Here is a 19,273-nt window from a genome sequence, read left to right as displayed (position 1 = left end):
AAAAAAAAAAAAAAAAAATTGAATACTTGTTGTTTTTGTATTCATGATATATCATTTTAGTTGAACCTTTTGGCTGCCATGGATGTATGTCAAATGTCCTTACAGAGTGGTACTTCAGTAGTCAAGGACTTACCATATGTGATATTTTCAACCAATGCTACAGATCCTGAGTAATAAGCAGTTGAAGTAAAAGCTGCAAAACCCTTTTAGATCTTACTATGACTTTTGTAACTATATAACTGATATAACTCTGGATCTATAGCATCTAGAATCATGATCCACCATCATTTTAATCATGAGATCATCATGGCTCTAGCTATTATTTATTTTAAATTGTTCTCTCCTGTCTCAGTCAGCACCTCTAGACGGAGGGAGGGAAGGAAGAGGTTTATGAGTTGAGAAGAAAAGATCTTTGTGTATATCAACTTTCTGTTCTGACACACATAGGGTTTTTTGTCCTTTTTCAGAAAGGAACTTGCTAATATAATGACCTCTGAGCCTATTCAGGATGAACCAGATGTTTACAAGCATTCAAATCAGAGACAAAAGAGTTGCAAAGTTGCATGAAGGTAGTTGCCTGTATTAACCCTTTTCCAGCATCTACTGTACTGTTACCGTGGATGTTGGTTCTTTAAACATGGTGGCTACTTAGGAATGGAGTAGTCACTATAGCTGCCGAAAGCAGTGTCCGCGATCAGAGCCTGCTCTCATTGCAGGTATAAACCCTTAAGATGTCTGTCAAATCTAACGGTGCATGGGCATCGCCATTCTACCTACGACTGCCGTGACCTGGAGCCGAAGACCTGTTACCTAGCCAGCCAGCAGCCTGTTGAAGAACAACAAACACTTGTGGATGTTTGTAAGCAAAATTGGCAAGTCATTACCACCCCCATTGCACTTCCACGTTGGTTTGCATATTCACAAAAAGATGAGTAAATGACTGTAAAGGTAATTTTCTATTCCTATTAAAGGGGTTGTCCCATGAAAAGCATCCTATCTATACTGCTAGTTTATGTGGATTTAAGACTTTTCCTAAATACATTGCTTTATCAAAACTGCTTTGTTTGGCCGCTATCTTAATTTATTCACTTCATTGTTTACCCTCAGTTTCTGTGATCACTGGGCTTATCTGCTCAGTTCCAAGTGACATAGCTCCCTGCTCTCAGGGGGGGAGGGAGGGGCTGAGTGCTCAGCAGCAGCTCTGAGCTGTGTATGTATGACAAATAATGGAGCTCCTCAGATAGGGGAGGTGAGAGCTCCAGCATTTCTGATTCTGGTTTAATTGAATTTAGCTGATAAGGGCTGAGATAAGGAGTCCGTTACCTCTGTATGTAATGCAAGCTGACTCAAATCCAGTTCTGCTACATCAGCTTCATACTGTGGTAATGCATTTACAACCAATCCCCCATTACTGACTTGCAAACATAGCAGAGCCAGTGGATCCCTGCCCACCAATGTGCCGAGAAAACCAGGAAGTGAACAGAGCACAGCCCGCAGGTTGGTGAACAAGCGTTATGGGAATACCCCTTTAAAGCCCAACAGAGCACTATTGCTGATTTGGGAGGCATTTTGTACCTGACAGACTCCCTTTTAAGGCCAAAACTTGCTGTATTCTCACAGGATTATTGTAAACATAAGAAGCACAGGTTACACTGAAGAATTAGAAAGTTATTAACCTGCTTTCACATAGGCATATTTTGCGTCAGTATTAAACATGATTTCTGGCCTAATATAAGTGCATTTTAGTTGCATCTACCTTTTGACCATTTTTTTAGATAAGTGACAAGGGTGGGGGTGGCTTAAGATGCAGTAATATGTGCTCCAACTAATAGGTAGTATAAACTTCAGACTAGACTACCTAAAGTTATACAAGATTTATCATTCATCATAAGCCATTGTGATAGACCAGCCATATTTTTGGTGTAAGTATACTTTTATTTACAAAAATCAGTGAAGCTTCATGTTCACCTTGTTCCATCTAACCCAACTCCTGTATGTGAGTGCTGTCATGTTTTTATAAAAGGATGAAATAAAAAGTTAAGTTTTATAACTACTGGTCGGTGAGTGCCCGGTTTTTCTACGATTTTTTTGCGTTTTTGGACTTTGAAATACTTTGTAACAGAGAGCACCGCACTTCACCAGTTATGTGGGGCATAATGAGACCCAATTGATACTCCCCAGAATATAGACCTGAATTGAGAAAAGCGCCATATCGCCAAGAATTTGCCGTAATATTTTTTGATATTGGCTTAATTTGTTAAAGGTGGTGCTGCTGTTCTGTGTTTTTTTTTTTGTTTTTTTTTCTTTTGCATACTTTTATTTACTTCGACAATATTATGAAGTTGTTTATATTATTCATTCAGTCATTTGTTAGGAAAAAGACTGGATACTAATTCTTCATAGCCCAGCTGTGATATGACAAAGAACATTCTCTGTTTAAGGCGCTGTCCCCTTCTCCTCTTTGACTGAACATATTTGATCAGCAGCAGAAGGATGTAAATACAGTGAAGAAACAAGCGGGTCTAAATGACCATTAAGCATTAAGCACAGAGGTGAGAGAGAGACATGTAAGTTCCCAAGGCCAACACTCCAAGAAAATTCCTACTCTACTTCCACAGGCAGGTCTCCTATAACCAGACTGTTGGGGTAAAGTAGTGCCTAATGACCTTGGGTTATGGGATTGATAGAAGTGCAATAAAATTCACACAGGTGATAAAAAGATGATGAAATATATATTGTCCAAAATAGTCTGACTGGAGCTTCTGTTAGTTTACATCTGAAGAATATACTTAAATCCCTCAGCCGCGATTTATGGCAACGCCATTGAGCTACGATAGGCATCGGGATCTATTTCACCAAAAAGTGTTTTGGCTGGGCCTTTTGGGAAATAGATGTTTGACCGTGGTGACAATGGTCATGTCCCAGACTTTGCTGCACAAATAAACTGGTAAAGTCCTGTGTTCTGTGGCCAAGATCGCTAGCAGTTTGTGGAGTCATAGATGATAATGTGGCGGGCATTAGGTAGTGTTATAGAAAAGTGCCATAGTTGCAGGTGCACTTCCTGAAATAAAGCCCTATATATGCTAAAGCCTTCTAGATCACAGATGGAGTGAGGGCTAGGTTGCCCAACTCCCATTCTGCTAAGAAGCAAGGGGAAGCTGAGTAGTCTTTGAGTATATACAGCATTTAGCTGAGATTTGGTTATAAGAGCTGCTATCCCTTCTGAGCCAAACGCAACAGCGTAGGTTCTCATCAGCAGGCAAGAGGCTCAGGATCATTCCCTGAGAGTGTTTTTCCTGTAAGTACAAAAAAATTAAAAAATTCTAAGGCCTAATTGGAGTTATTCAAGCTAAACTGGTGTCTGACTATAACCCATTCCTTCCAAGTGGATATAAGCCAAGGATTATCCCTACGATGTGGATGTACATGTAGCAAGTGCAGCATTCTGGAGTAGCTGCTATTTCTATGTCTATTGTACCTTCAGGTTATGTTGGTATGTCCCGTCTTATATGTTCTATGTTAAATGTGATTATTTGTGCAGCTTTTCCTTTTATTTCTTCCCCCATGCAGTTTGAAATCAGTGCCTTGGTTCGGCCCTGGCAAATCACAAGGCTCTGGGAAGGGTTGTGGAAAGAGTATAGTCTTTCCTGCGACCGTTACAGGACAGTCTAGAGTTAGCAGCCACCCTGCATGGCTCAGGGGAAGCAAGCTGGACTCTAACGACTGCCAGGACAGCCTCTAGGAGGATTTTTTCATGCCACAGGCTCATCCAGAGTCATTGCCCTGAGTCAGGGAATTCAATTGTGCATATCTGAGAGACATTTGCCAGGCAGAGGAGCAACAGAGTATCCTGCCAGGAGTTATTCATTTGGACCTAGTCTCCAGGTCCCCAGATCCCTGTCAGGACTCCTTGCCCTGCTACAACCCACGTTCATCCTCAGTTGGGAGTGGCATGAGAGGAGGAGTAGTGGATGACTAATATTATAGAGCCTGTAACATCACTGGGCAGCCTTCTATGACCAAGGCAGAGGGATTGAACTACAACTACTACCCCCATCTACAAGTTGCTGGTTTATTGTTCCAGTTAATAAACTACTATTTGGTTTTCACTGCAACCTGGACTCCTAAGTAATGCCTGCATTACCATCAGGGCCCTTCTGAACACCATTACACCGGCTTCCAACTAGAAGTGCCCCAGGGGAATTAGTACTACTACCACCACCATCCAGTAAAGCTGCAGGACCCCCCTCGACTGTGTATGGCCCTGGAGTGGGATTGGGGTATGTATGGAGTATGCTTTGTCTTGAAGGTGGCACAGCCAGTGCCATTACTACTCCCATCCTCCAGTCTCCTCCACCAGGTTGAAGCATACTGTAAGTTAGCTTGACTAGTCACAAGACACATGTATTTTAGGGAGCTGTTTGAATAAATCTAGTTACTGATCTCTCATGTTTGCAGCTAGACTGTATTTCTAAATATTGGGAAAATTTATGTTTTGGTTGTTTTAAAAGGTGGAACCCAGAAAAAGTTGTTATATTGGCTGTACATTGACTGTAATATATGTACAAATCTGGTATGTGTTGTTATGATGATTTCAAATGATATATGTATTATATATATTTAAAAGGAATGGATTATGGCCCAGTTCACGTCTGCACATGGATTTCTGTTGGGGAGTCCGCTTTGGGACCCCCCAAACAGAAACCTAATTCAAATTAAAAAAAGCGGTTACCTAAGGAAACCCACGGACCCCATAGTCTGTAATGGGGTCTGTTTGGTTTCGGCTCAGTTTCCACATGAAAAATGCGGAGAGAAAAGTGCTGCTTGTAGGACTTTTCTCTCTGTATCCTCACGTGGAGAGGGGAACGGAATGGTCCCAGCATAGATGTGAACCGAGCCTAAGTCCAACTCCATGCTCAAATAAGTTGTGTGCTCCATTCCCAGCCCATTGCTTGTTTTTTCATCTATGTTGTTCTAGATAGATGCACAAACATACAATGTTCTTGTATGTAAGTAAAGACTCAATACCTATTGTATGACTATATCCTGATTACCAGTGCAGATGATAATCTGCACACTAGATGTCAGTACAACTCTGTAAGAGTTGACTTTTACACACATGGATATACACATACTAGCTAATATTTTCCATATCCTGTCGTCTTAGTTTATGGTACGGCCACCATCTGGCTAGTTCCTACCTGTATCATACAGTCTTGAGAATAATAGAGTACATAATAATAAAAATTATCCAGTCATAAAATTAGGTAAATACAACCTCAAATGAACAACAACACTCAACAAGTTCTACCGTCACATTATTTGTTCGACAAAAATGAATGCAAAATGGAAAAGCCATGTGTGAAAAACTAAGTACACCCCATGAATCAATAGCTGCTAGAACCATGCTTTGCCACAATAATTTGAAGTATTGAATTTCTCTATGACTCTGTCAGTTGTTCACATTGTGGAGCGTGGAATTCTGGAGGAATGGCCCTTTCTTTAGCGTATTACTTCATTTCATTGAAGTTTGTGGGCATTCATTTATATACAGTTCTCTAACCCCTCGTTCACATCTGCGTTGGGGAGTCCGCATGAGGACCCCCCCTGAATGCAAAGCTTTCACTGCACATACCACTTGCCAATGTGTTTGGTATTCCGTTCGGGAGGGTCCCCATGCGGACTCCTCGAAAGGATTACCAAATGCAGATGTGAACGAGGGGTAAGTCCCACCAGAGAGAGCTCAATTAGGTTAAGGTCTGAACTTTGACTGCGCCATTGCAACACCTTGATTTTCTTTTTCAGCCATTTATTGGTGTTCTTGGGATCATTGTCCTGATGTGTGACCCAGTTTTGACCAAGTTTTAGCTATTGAATAGATGGTCTTACCTTTGTCTCTACAATGCTTAAAGAGGTTTTCCGGGCAGAATATATATATATATATATATATATATATATATATATAGGTTTATAAGTTCACCCATATACCATTAGCAGTGTTTGGAGTGATTTCTGAATGTTTCTGGTTGCTGCTGGCATCCTCTGCATTTGTTTACTTTGTGTAACTACCTGCTGTGCAGCTTCCTGCGTAGCTTCTACACTAGTTCCGTCTCACTCAGCCCCCTCCTCTCTCACTCCGTTACACTCCCAATCCCTGTCTCACTAGCTAAGCTATCCTGCCCATTACTAGCCCCTCCCTCCCCTCTGCTATGCCGCCATGTTCTTTTTAGAAACACGAGAATTTCTCCTGGCAACCATTCCTTACAAGCCATACAAGTCTTTTTCTAATTGTACGGTCATGACTTAAACATTTAACATATTAACTGAGGACTGTAGAATCTTAGAAGTAGCTCTTGGGTATTTTGTAATTTCTTTGGGCATTGTATGGTCTGGCCTTGGGGTGATTTTGCTAGGATTTGGAGACTAGGAAATGATCATAGACTTAGGATATCTGAATTGCTTTATAAGGGGAAAGCGTTTCAGTGTGGAGTCTATTGATTCAGTAACGTCCTTTCTCCAATGAGGCAAGGTCACGGTAACGCTAGACCTGAAGGTCGCATACTTGCACGTACCCATCTTTCGGCCACACAGAATATGCCTCAGGATTGCCATCCAAGTTTCCGGTCACAGAAGCATTACCAGTTTGCCACCCTACCCTTCGGCATCTCTTCCGCTCCTCACACCTTCACCAAAGTGGTGGCTCCTGTCGCTTCTGCCTCAGACTTAAAGGGGCTCTATCACTAGGAAAAGTCATTTTTAACTAATCACATCTTTCCATAGCCTTTAGAAAGTCTATTCCACACCTACCTTTAGTATGTAGATTGCCTCAGTGGTTTCTGAATAAGTCTGTTTTTATTCATATGCTAATTTAGACTGGTGCATGATACATCGTGCACACCTCTCCCTGTTGTTTTCTATCGGAGACTGCTACTGATGATGATGACTCAGCTTCCTGTTTGCCTAACACACATAGGAGATAATAGGAGAGAGGAGGCTGCTGGGAACTTCCTGAGCTGGCTGAAAGCTCATTAGCATATGAATAAAAACTGACTTATTCAGAAACCACTGAGGCAATTTACATACTAAAGGTAGGTGTGAAGTACCATTTCTAAAGGCTATGCAAGGATGTGATTAGTTAAAAATGACTTTTCCCAGTGATAGAGCCCCTTTAAAGGTCTGTTCATTGTTCCCTATTAGACAACTAGCTCATAAAAGCTCAGTCAGTTCCCGTCCTCCAATAACGTCCACAGATAGCCATCTCCTTCCTTCAGAGGCTAGGCTGGCTTATCAATTGGAAGAAATCCAAGGTGGTACCATCCACCCAGAGGAAAGTTCTAGGGTTTCTGTTTGAACTCAGTGGCTTTGCAGATCTCATTATCCGCCCCATGGAGGCTGAGAATAGAGGCGGCCTCCTGTTTTCTATACAAAACACGGCGTGTATCCATCAGAACTGCCAGGAGAGTGCTAGGCCTAATGTCATCCTCAGCCAGGGTGATCCCTTAGGCTTTATGGCATTCCCATCCACTCCAAACAGAAGTATTGAAGACCTGGAACAGGTCTCTAGGAGGACTCCACAAGAAGATCTGCCTTTCTCCCAGTACTTCTCTTTCCCTCAGAAGGTGGATACACTTGAAAGATGGAAGGTCCTTAGTCCAACCAGTTTGGAATCTGTTGACAACAGATGTGTCCCACTTGGGATGGGGAGCCCATGTGGACAAGAGGACTGTGCAAGGTCATTGAAGCAGCCTGGAAGTAGGATCTTCCAACCAGAGGGAACTCAAAGCGGTATACCTGGCATTGCTGCACTTCACCCCATACCTCAAGGGGAAGGCTGTAAGAGGCCGGTCGGACAACATGACCACAGTGTTGTGCCTGAACAAACAGGGAGGAACCAGGTCCAAAGCTTTCCTGAAAGAAACAAATCTGGGCAGAGAAGAATCTGACCCATTTATCCGCTGTTCACATGAAGGGCTCCCTGAACATAGTGGCAGATCAGTTGAGTCGAGGTATTACCATATCAGAAGAATGGTCCCTCAATCCAGAGGTGTTCCAACAAATTGTCCAGAAATGGGGCCTTCCAGAAGTCGACCTCATGGCAACCCGACTCAACGCCAAGGTAGAGCAGTTCTGCTCTCTATATCAGGAGGACAATCCCTTGGCAGTGGATGCCCTGTCCATCCCTTGAAGGTTCAGCCTGGTATACATATTCTCTCCAATTCCCATCATACCCAGGTTATTGATGAAAATAAGACAGGACCAAGTCCAGGCGATTGCCATAATCCTGTTCTGGCCAAAAAGGACTTGGTTCGCCCAGCTCATACAGATAAGTCAAGGCGTATACTGGAGGCTTCCCCTCTCCCAGTACCTGGTAACTCAAGGAGGACAGACGTGCCAGGATCTGGTGAGATTCAACCTGATAGCCTGGAGGTTGACCATTCCCTATTCAGGGGTGGATCCAGGGCCGGGCGAGTCGGACAACCGCCCGGGGCCCCGCGGCGCGGCCGGGACCTAACAAAATGGTCCCGGTCGGCATGTCCCGACTCCAACTGAGCTCAGCGTTAAAGCAGGAGCTAACAGCTCCTGCTTTAAACGCCTATGTATTCGGCTCATTGGCGTCCTACCGCCGATGAGCCGAATACATAGGCGTTTAAAGCAGGAGCTGTCACAGCTCAGCACCTGCTTTAACGCTGAGCTCCGGGCCTCCGGCATTTGTAGCCGCGATGTGATGACGTCATCACATCGCGGCTACAATATATGTATGAGGGAGAGAGCTGCGAGGGAACGAGGAATGGTGAGTGTGTGTGTGAGTGTGTGTGAGTGAGAACGGCATGACACTGGGGCAGATGAAGGGGGGGAGAACAGCATGACACTGGGGCAGATGGAGGGGGGAGAACGGCATGACACTGGGGCAGATGAAGGGGGGAGAACAGCATGACACTAGGGCAGATGGAGGGGGGAGAGAACAGCATGACACTGGGGCAGATGGAGGGGGGAGTACGGCATGACACTGGGGCAGATGGAGGGGGGAGAACGGCATGGCACTGGGACAGATGAAGGGGGGGAGAGCGGCATGACACTGGGGCAGATGGAGGGGGAGAGAACGGCATGACACTGGGGCAGATGGAGGGGGGAGAACGGCATGGCACTGGGGCAGATGGAGGGGGGAGAACGGCATGACACTGGGGCAGATGGAGGGGGGAGAACGGCATGACACTGGGGCAGATGAAGGGGGGAGAACGGCATGACACTGGGGCAAATGAAGGGGGAGAGAACGGCATGACACTGGGGCAGATGAAGGGGGGGAGAATGGCATGATACTGGGGCAAATGAAGGGGGGGAATGGCATGACACTGGGGCAGATGAAGGGGGGATGGCATGACACTGGGGCAGATGAAGGGGGGGAATGGCATGACATTGGGGCAGATGAAGGGGGGAGAACGGCATGACACTGGGGCAGAGACGGGGGGAAATGAAACTGTGGGCAGATAAAGGGGGAGAATGGCATGAAACTGGGGACAGAGATAGAGGGGGGACATGAAACTAGGGGTAGATGAAGGGTGTATATGAAAATGGGGGGGATATAATTTATGGGTGACTATAGGAGGATTATACTGTGTGGAATCACATGAAAATTGAATGAGAATGGGTGGAGTCAATATAAAAGTGGGTGGGGCCTAATTTGCTGCGGCGCGCTGTGCGCGCCGCACGTTTTGTTCCCTCTTTCTAGTCTTCAACAGTTGGGAAGTACAGGTTAGAAGTGCGAGACCCCCAGTAAGTAGGGCCCCGCCAAAGTCAATTGCCCAGGGCCCCGCAAACCCTGGATTCGCCACTGTCCCTATTACTGAATAGTGGACTGTCAGAGGCCATCCTGAAAACCCTTGCCTGTGCCAGGGCAGATTCTACAAACAGGAATTATTGCAGGATTGGGGAAATCTTCAAGTCTTGGTGCCTTGGACACAATATGGTTTTTTCTAACCCCTCGGTGGGGACGGTGTTGGATTTCCTACAGGACGGCCTAGACAAAAGGCTATCTCCTTCCACTCTGAAGGTACATGCTGCCACCCTATCCGCCTATCTGAGGAGGCTTGTGACTCAACACTAGGGTTGAGCGATCGGGATCGGTAAAGATCGGATTCCGATCGGCGATCAAGTAAATTTCATGATCGCGATCGGAATTCCGACCCAATCTTTACCAGTGGGATCGAGATCGGAGGTTATCTCAAGATCGGCTCAACCCTACAAGTGACTTTTCCCATAGAAAAGCATTGACTAGGGCTGAAAATCGGGATCGGAAAAGATCGAATTCCGATCGGCGATCGAGCAAATTTCACGATTGAGATCGGGATTGAGATTGGCTGGAAAATGATCAGAAATCGGATTTTAAAATCGATCTTGAAATCTCAAGATCGGCTCAACCCTACTCAACACCCTTTGGTCAGTGGATTCATAAAGGGTGTAACCAGGATTAGACCCTCTGTATCAGCTCCGATACAGCAATGGGATCTCAGTACGGTCCTGTCAGGACTCTGCAACTCCCATTTGAGCCGCTAGAAGAAGTGGACCTAAAGTTTTTGACCTATAAAACAACTTTTCTTTTGGCCATCACTTCGGCCAAAAAAGTGGGGGAGCTTCAGGCTCTATCTTCGGAAGAGCCTTACATCTCCTTCTTTGAAGATAGGGTTCATTTCCTACCGAAGTTTAGGCTAAAGTGCCTTCCCTTGCAAACCTAAATCGGCTGATTTAGTTTGCCAGTCTTCTTTCCTGCTCCCTCCTCCTTGGAGGAAGTAAGCCTTCATACACTGGACTTAGGTAGATGTCTGCGAATCTATTGGGAGTGTACAAGATCTCTCAGAAGAACTGACAGTCTTCTGATTAACTTGGCTGGAAGGTTTAGAGGCCAAAAAGCCTCTAAAGCATCTATTTCTCGGTGGGTCAGGGAAGCCATTAAGGTGTTTTTTTCTTCTCAAGGTTTTTCCCCTCCAGCTTGCCTTAGTGCGCACTCTACGTAGGCAGTCTCAACTTCATGGGCGAAGAGGAGGGCAGTGCCGTTGGAACAAATCTGTGTGGCAGCTTCTTGGTCCTCTCATAACCCATTTGTGAAGCACTACAGACTGAGCTCTCGTGCTTCAGACACTACTGCCTTTGGGCGGGCGGTCTTGAGCTCTGTAAGTTGAGGAAACCCTCAATAAGGGGATTACTTGACATCTCCCCATATTGTGCTACTGGTATGATGACAGGGAATGGTGGATTATGTAGATAATCTATTTTCCCTTAGTCATAACAGCAGCACAAGGCTTCCCTCCCTATTGTATTATTATTGTACTTTTGTATTAATACGCGGCGGGGAGGTCTCTGTGCCATCTTATAGGGCCTAGTCATGTATATTAATGAATTGCTGATTAAAAATTCCGCCTGTCCTACCAGCACACAGGGGCAGAAATTCCCCACATTGTGCTGTTGTTATGACTAAGGGAAAACAGATTATTTACATAATCTACCATTATATTTTCCATTCCTTTAGTAACTATTATTGGCTATGGCTCAAAGAACCTCGGCAAAAGCTGCAAAAAAAAAGCTGTGTTTCCGCAACGTCGGGCCTCAGCCCTAATATGTTACCTGTATATTTCTCTTTTGAGCATTTCTCTGAAGATATTTTCCTATTGTCCCCAGAATTATCTTCCAAACATACCATAGTCTGCAACCAGATTTATTTCATATTGCAAAACACCACTTTTTGGGGAAAGAATCCACTCAACATCTTTATCATTTCATGTTACTTTATAATGTCTGTACAGTGAAGAATGCATTGTAGTAAGCCCCTAAAATTTGGCAGCGACTGAGGTTGTTGGAAATAGCCTCATAACTGCTTTGGCTACTTTTGGTACATCAAATAGGGCAATGTAAACTTTCCCTGCTCTTCCTCTGATTATAGGATCTTGAGGTTTTCTTGATAGCTCCAATTAATAGGTTTTCCCTGTCGTCCCCAACAGCGGCACAATGTGGGGTATTTCTGCCCCTGTGTGCTGGTAGGACAGGCGGATATTTAATTAGCCAATCAAATGCGTGGCAGGCCCTATAAGAGGGCACAAGAACCTCCCCTCTGCGTGTTTTTTTCTGTCCTGTGTGGACAGAGGACAGGTGGGAGGACTTGTGTCCTCTTTGAGAAGCTCAGCAGGATCACTCACCTCCTGAGCGGTTGTTTTCTTCTTGTCACCTTCTGTGCCCTGCGGGGAGAAGGTGCTTGTTAGCCATGTGTGGCTACCCCCCTCTATCCCCCCTGCCCCCCCTCTCCTCCGCTTCCCCTGCTCCTTGTGACTTACCTGACATTTTGGTGAGAGTCCGGGGACTCCGCATGCCGCCTCTGGTGGCCGCGCGGACTGCCGGCGGGTGGAACCACACTGTTGTGTATCCTGTTCCCCGCCGGCCGCTGTAAGCGCGCACTTCCGGTTTCGCCGGAAGTATCATAGCGCCATGGCAACGGTCTGGCGCTGGCGGCCGCTCACTCAGGGAAGATTCAGGCCTTATTAAAGGCCGGAAAAGACGGGGAGATGTGGGGGTAAGTGCCCGTGTTAAGGGCCTCTTGGTGGGGGGGAATGTATATCTTTGCAGACCCCTGATTACAGGGTTAGTTGTCTGGGCAGGTTGCCTCACCTGCTTTGATTGTGGCTCCGCCCACTTCCAGCCGGCCAGAATTAAGAGGCTGGCTGGCCTGGTGTCAGAGACCTTCCTGCAGTATCTGCTGAAGGCGTGCGATTGTGGTGTTCATTGATCTTGAACTCTTTTCCAGTTTGCAAACTTTATTGGGAACCGGCTGTGATGGCCGAGTGGTTAAGGTTTTGATCTCGAAATCCAATGGGGTCTCCCCGCACAGGTTCAGATCCTGTTCACAGCGCCAGCCCGGCTAGCTCAGTCGGTAGAGCATGAGACTCTTAATCTCAAGGTCGTGGGTTCGAGTCGCACGTTGGGCACCAAGTCACCTCTCTGTCCGGTCTACAGGACCTGGTAAGATTTACCCCTTTTTTTTAAAAGCTGGTATGATGTCATGGTGACAGTGTTGCATGGTCTATTATCTCTCTCTGTAGGATATGTCATCCTCTACTACCCCTCCTGGGGATGGTAGGAGGAAAACCTCTTCCAAGAGGAAACATCTTTCCTGCTCCGATTGCGACACACCGCTCCCTGATGGTAGGTAGCGGCTTGAAAGGTTGTGCCCTGCGGGGTACTACTGGTCCTATAACTTGCCTATTTTCAGGCTATGAGTGGGCCCGTTGTCGCGGGTGCAGAGGTCCTCCACCTGTGGAGCCCTCTCCCAGAGATATGATGGCCTGGGTCAAGGAGATGGTGAGTTTGGGCATCGCTTGGGTAAATAGTTTTTCCCTTGCTTGTACTCTCCTTTTTGTTTTGCAGGATGATTCCCTCAAAGGGATCCATTGCACCTTGTCTCAGCTCACCAGGAGACCATGCTCTGAGCTCCGTTCCTCGTCTCTCCCCCCCCCCCCTTGTAACACCTGCGGGTGGCAGAGGATGATTCCTCCGAGGACGACTCAGTTATTCCAGCAGAACTGCGTTCCATTATGAACAAACGGGCAGGCTGCTGAAGTCCATCCGGTCTACAGTGGGCCGAGATGTTGACGGGGAAGCCTCCACGTCTGCCTCTGGGGGACATATTGCCTTCCATGCGGACGCCACGCTGACCGACCTTATGGTGCAGCAGTGGAAACAGCCAGAGAAAGGACATTCGCTTTCCAGGATCTTCAAGAGTTTGTTTCCTATTAACACTACCCAGTGGGATTCCTGGGGGCCTCCCCCGAAGGTGGATTTGGCCGTAGCAAAGCTGTCTCGCAGAACCCTGGTGCCCTTGGAAGATGGTTCAAATCTTCAGGACCCTCTGGATCGTAGGGCGGACTCCGTTCTGAAGAAGGTCTACTCAGCTTCCTCCGCGCAAGCCTCTGTGGCCATAGCCTCCTCTATGGTTGGTGACTTTGCGCAACCGCTTAGCCGCCTTGGAGCGGGATATAGACTTGGGCGTAGACAGAGATGAGATTCTGGCCTCTATGAAAAGAGTTCATAGGGCTGCAGATTATTTGGCGGAATCCTCCTGCCATCAATTTAAAATCTCCGCCAAATCTATGGCGTTGTCTACTGCGGCCCGTAGACCCCTTTGGCTAAAGCCTTGGCGGGCAGATTTTGCGTCTAAAGCAGCACTCTGTGCTCTCCCCTTTGAGCCGGGAAGGGTGTCTGGCCAAAGCTTAGACGCCAGGGATTAGCTTAGGGATTAGCTGAAGGTAGGGGAAGGTCCCTACCTCAAGCATCCAGGGGCAGACGTGCTCCCCCTAGAGGCAGAGGTTCTTCCTCTAATTATAGACGCCCTTCCCAACAACGGCGTTTTAGATATCGCCCTAGGGGAGCTGGTCGTGGCGCTTCCAAGGAGGACACCAAGAGGAAGCCTGAGTTTTGACGTGGGGCAGCTCCCTGTGGCCCCCCTTCCTGTGGGAGGACGTCTTTCCTCCTTTTCCAGAGCATGGTTCACCCATATCCAAGACCCATGGGTGTTGAAGATCATACAACACGGGTATCACATCGACTTTCATCTTCCACCTCCAGATCGGTTCGTTTCCACCCAAACTCTTCCACCTTCTCAGCAGGCCAGTCTAGAAGCCTTGGTTGCCGAATATGTTACCAAGGGCGCCCTGGAGAAGGTACCAGCCTCAGACCTCGGTCTGGGAGTCTACTCCCCCATCTTTCTGGTCCCCAAGTTCACCGGGGGCTGGAGGATGATAATAGATCTGAGGTACCTCAATCGGTTTATCAGGAAGAGGTCATTTCGAATGGAAACCGTGGATTCCGTGGCTGTGTTTCTTCAGCCAGGAGAGGTGATGGTTACCCTCGATTTGAAGGACGCCTATCTACATGTCCCCATTGCTCATTTCCACAGGAAGTTCCTCAGGATTGCCGTCGCTATGGCCGGCCACAGGGAGCACTATCAATTCACAGCTCTGCCATTCGGCATCACATCCGCCCCACTGGTATTCACCAAGGTGATTTCTCCGGTCGCCGCGGCCCTCAGACTTCAGGGTCTTTTCATCGTCCCTTATCTAGACGACTGGCTACTGAAAGCTCAGTCTCCTGCTGCCCTCCTCCAGCAGCTCAACCTTGCCATCAACTTCCTACAGGAGTTAGGATTATCAATTGGGAGAAGTCCGAAATCGTTCCATCCACCTGAAGAAAATTCCTCGGATTTATAGTGGATTCAGAAGCGATGCAGATCTTCCTCTCCAGTCCAAGGAAGGAAAGAATCCAAGCCAGTGCACGATTCCTATTGCGCACTCGGCAGGTAACCATCCGGACCGCCATGAGAGTCCTGGGCCTGATGTCATCCTCAGCCAGGGCGGTGCCTTGGGCTTTATGGCATTTGCGTCCCCTGCAGATGGAAGTGTTGAGAACCTGGAACAGGTCTCCACGGGGATTGCACAAGAAGATCTGCCTTTCTCCCGCTACCCGTCTTTCCCTCAGATGGTGGATACACCTGAAAGACGGAAGGTCCACGGTCCCGACAGTGTGGACCCTGTTGACAACAGATGCATCCCAGTGGGGATGGGGAGCCCATTGTCATGACAAAACTGTACAAGGACGATGGAGATGTCCGGAGCTGGGGTCATCCAATCTCAAGGAACTCAGAGCAGTGTACCTGGCCCTAGTACACTTTGCCCCAGAATTGAAAGGCAAGTCTGTCAAAAACCGGTCAGACAATATGACGGTGGTAGTCTATATAAACAAACAAGGGGGCACCAGGTCACCAACCTTGCTGAGAGAGACGAATCTCATATTTGCCTAGGCGGAGAAGAATCTGGTCCAGTTATCCGCTGTTCACATAAAGGGCTCCCTGAACATAGTAGCGGATCAGCTGAGTCAGGGTATTACCGTATCATGAGAATGGTCTCTCAATCCAGACGTATTTCAACAGATCGTCCAGAGATGGGGTCTCCCGGAGGTCGATCTTATGGCTACCCGACTCAACGCCAAGGTGGGGACCTTCTGCTCTCTGTACCAGGAGGACAATCCCTTGGCGGTGGATGCCCTGTCCATCCCATGGAGGTTCAGGCTGTTTTACATATTCCCTCCAATTCCAATCATACCGAAGGTATTGATAAAAATAAGACAGGACCAAGCCTCGGGAATAGCCATAATCCCGTTCTGGCCAAAAAGGGCTTGGTTTGCTCAGCTCATACAAATGAGTCAGGGCATATATTGGAGGCTTCCCCCACTCCCAGACCTGGTAACCCAAGGAGAGCTGAGATGCCAGGATCTGAGGAGACTCAACCTGACAGCCTGGAGGTTGACCAGTCCCTATTGAGAAATAGAGGACTGTCACAAGCCGTCTTGAAGACCCTATCCAGCGCCAGAGCAGATTCGACTAACAGGAACTACCGTCGAATAGGTAACATCTTTAATGCCTGGTGTCTGCAGCATCAAGTGGACTCCACCGATCCCCCTACGGAGGCGATCCTGGACTTCCTTCAAGACGGACTAGACAGAGGTCTTGCTGCGGCCACACTCAAGGTACACGTAGCGGCCCTGTCCGCCTATCTGGGGAGGCGTTTGTCTCAGGATCCTTTAGTGAGCACCTTTATTAAAGGGGCAACTAGGCTGAGACCGGTGGTAAACACCCCTGTCCACCAATGGGACCTTATTCCGGTCCTGAACGCCCTATGTGGCCAGCCATTTGAACCTCTGGAAGAGGTCTCCCTCAAGTCGCTAACCGGCAAAATGGCGCTGCTATTGGCAGTCACACCTGCCAAACGCGTTAGTGAACTACAAGCTTTGTCCGCTGAGGAGCCATATACCACCTTTTTCTCTGACCATGTACAGCTTAGGTTCCTCCCTGGGTTTCGTCCCAAGGTGCCATCTGCTGTAAACAGGAACCAACTGATTTCCCTTCCAGTATTTTTTCCGTTCCCTTCTGCTGAAGAAGAAAGATGGCACAAGCTGGATGTGGTTAGATGCCTGCAGATCTACTTGCAGCGCACTCGCCCCTTTAGGTGGACTGAAAACCTGTTGGTCAGCTACACGGGGAAAAACAAGGGCGCCAAAGCCGCCAAAGCTACAATATCCCGGTGGGTTACCGAGACTATTAGAGTCGCCTATACCGCCCAAGGGCTGTCGGCTCCATCTTTCCTTCATGCCCATTCAACCAGGGCAGTGTCCACTTCACGGGCAGAAAGAAGTGCTTTGTCTGTGGACCAAATATATGCAGCTGCCTCTTGGGCATCTGAATCCACCTTCATTCGGCATTACCGCCTGAAGGACCAAGTGGCAGATTCCACTGCCTTTGCCCAGACCAGTTTAAGTTCGGTCATGGGTTTGTCCCACCCATCTTGGGGACCTGCTTGCTATATCCCCACATTGTGCCGCTGTTGGGGACGACAGGGAACGAGTGATTATGAAGATAATCTTGTTTCCCTTAGTCCTAACAGCGGCACAAGATTTCCCACCCTGGGAATCATATCTTATGTATAAAACTGTATATAAATGTAATGGAGGTACTTTTGTATTTACACGCAGAGGGGAGGTTCTTGTGCCCTCTTATAGGGCCTGCCACGCATTTGATTGGCTAATTAAATATCCGCCTGTCCTACCAGCACACAGGGGCAGAAATACTCCACATTGTGCCGCTGTTAGGACTAAGGGAAACAAGATTATCTTCATAATCACTCGATACTTACCCTAAATTACAGTCTGTATAATAGGCTCGGTCTGCACTCACAACTCATGGTCATTTTTTCTTGTCAGACACATCTCTAACTGCTTAGTTGAGCAAAGCAAGTTCTCTGTAGACATTAGACCTACAAAAGGAGTTTAACTGTAACCTACAGCTCTGTAACTCAGGATTGTCAGGGCCTAAATCAAGTAATTACAAAGTTAGTGAACTTTTGAATCAATATTTGACTGTTATATTCTATCCAGAGCTGAACGTATGCTATACTCCACCCATCTTCAATAAATCTCTGGTAAAGACAATAATCAACACAAAGTAGCATTGTAATGAAATATTCCATACATTCTACATGCATAATAGTAGTGTGACCATGGTGAAGGAAGGAATTTCTGCAAAGATATTTATCATATGTTTGTTTGCACTGTCTACTCCTTGTAGTAGGAAGTTATCTTCCTAAATACAATAAGCCATAAATCAGAAAGGCGTGTGTCCTTTCTTCTGTGAGGTGCAAGAGTATGATGGGTTTAGCCATGCAAATAAAGGTTGGTCAAGGACGTCAGGCTGTAAATAGCTGTTACATGGTTACTATCTAAGTATCAGCTCATCCATGGTAACAAGTAGATTTTAGTAAACTGGTGGCATGCACCGTCTGGAAGTACAGAATGACGTAATTATTCACTGGAAACGATAGCTGAAGCTCCTATTCAACCAGATTTGTAAGGACAGATGGTTTTTAGTAGGAGGATATGTTAAGTAAGCAGTACCAGCAGCACTCACATTAGATATACACATACCTAATGTAAGCCAAGTAGTATTTTAGGGAGCGTTCACACTACCGTCGGTGTCCGACATGTAGTGTCCGCTCCTAGTGTCCGCTCAAAATCTGTCACGGACACTAGCTGTGTCCGTGACACCTGTCATTCACTTGAATGGGCATCGGGTGCGTTCTTTTGTACTCCGTGCCCGTCCTTTCCTGTCCGCAAGAGAAGATGTCCGACTTCTCAAGCGGACAGAAAAACCCTGCATGCAGGGTTCCTCTGTCCGCTTGAGAAGTCGGACATCTTCTCTTGCGGACAGGGAAGGACGGGCACGGAGTGCAAAAGAACGCACCCGATGCCCATTCAAGTGAATGACAGGTGTCACGGACACATCTAGTGTCCGCTCCTAATGTCCGTGACAGATTTTGAGCGGACACTAGGAGCGGACACTACATGTCGGACACCGACGGTAGTGTGAACGCCCCCTTAGTGTGGGAGCAATTTATTATAGTACATTAGTTCTAAGAAACTTGAGTATCCATACCAGAATACTGTACTTGTGTTGCCTCCACAATACTAAATGGTATTCCTGATGTCTCCAACATACCAACCGCTGGATATAAAAAGGGAAGGATAATAATAATCCTATAAGTGGTCAATAATCCTATAAGTGGTCAAAAGATGGCTAACAAAATAATAACAAATATGGCAAATTAAAGAGACTAAAACCAACCCAGCAGTGTTCAGTGCTTTCATCACTAAACTTAACATCTAAACATTATAACTAATTGAATAAGAA

At 46.8% G+C, this 19,273-nt stretch overlaps 2 non-coding genes across 2 annotated transcripts; both read left to right on the top strand.

The window, feature by feature from the left end:
- The first annotated feature begins 12,810 nt into the window (after nucleotides 1-12,810).
- TRNAS-CGA (transfer RNA serine (anticodon CGA)) lies at nucleotides 12,811-12,892 on the top strand. The gene has a single exon. It is a non-coding gene; the product is annotated as a tRNA-Ser (tRNA).
- A 3-nt stretch (nucleotides 12,893-12,895) lies between these two features.
- Nucleotides 12,896-12,968, top strand: TRNAK-CUU (transfer RNA lysine (anticodon CUU)). Its single transcript has one exon. It is a non-coding gene; the product is annotated as a tRNA-Lys (tRNA).
- Nucleotides 12,969-19,273: the final 6,305 nt, after the last annotated feature.

This window comes from Leptodactylus fuscus, chromosome 5 (genome assembly GCF_031893055.1).
Source record: "Leptodactylus fuscus isolate aLepFus1 chromosome 5, aLepFus1.hap2, whole genome shotgun sequence".
Lineage (NCBI taxonomy): Eukaryota > Metazoa > Chordata > Amphibia > Anura > Leptodactylidae > Leptodactylus > Leptodactylus fuscus.
Note: the sequence above shows the minus strand (reverse complement) of the source record. Positions and strands in the feature narration are given on the sequence as shown.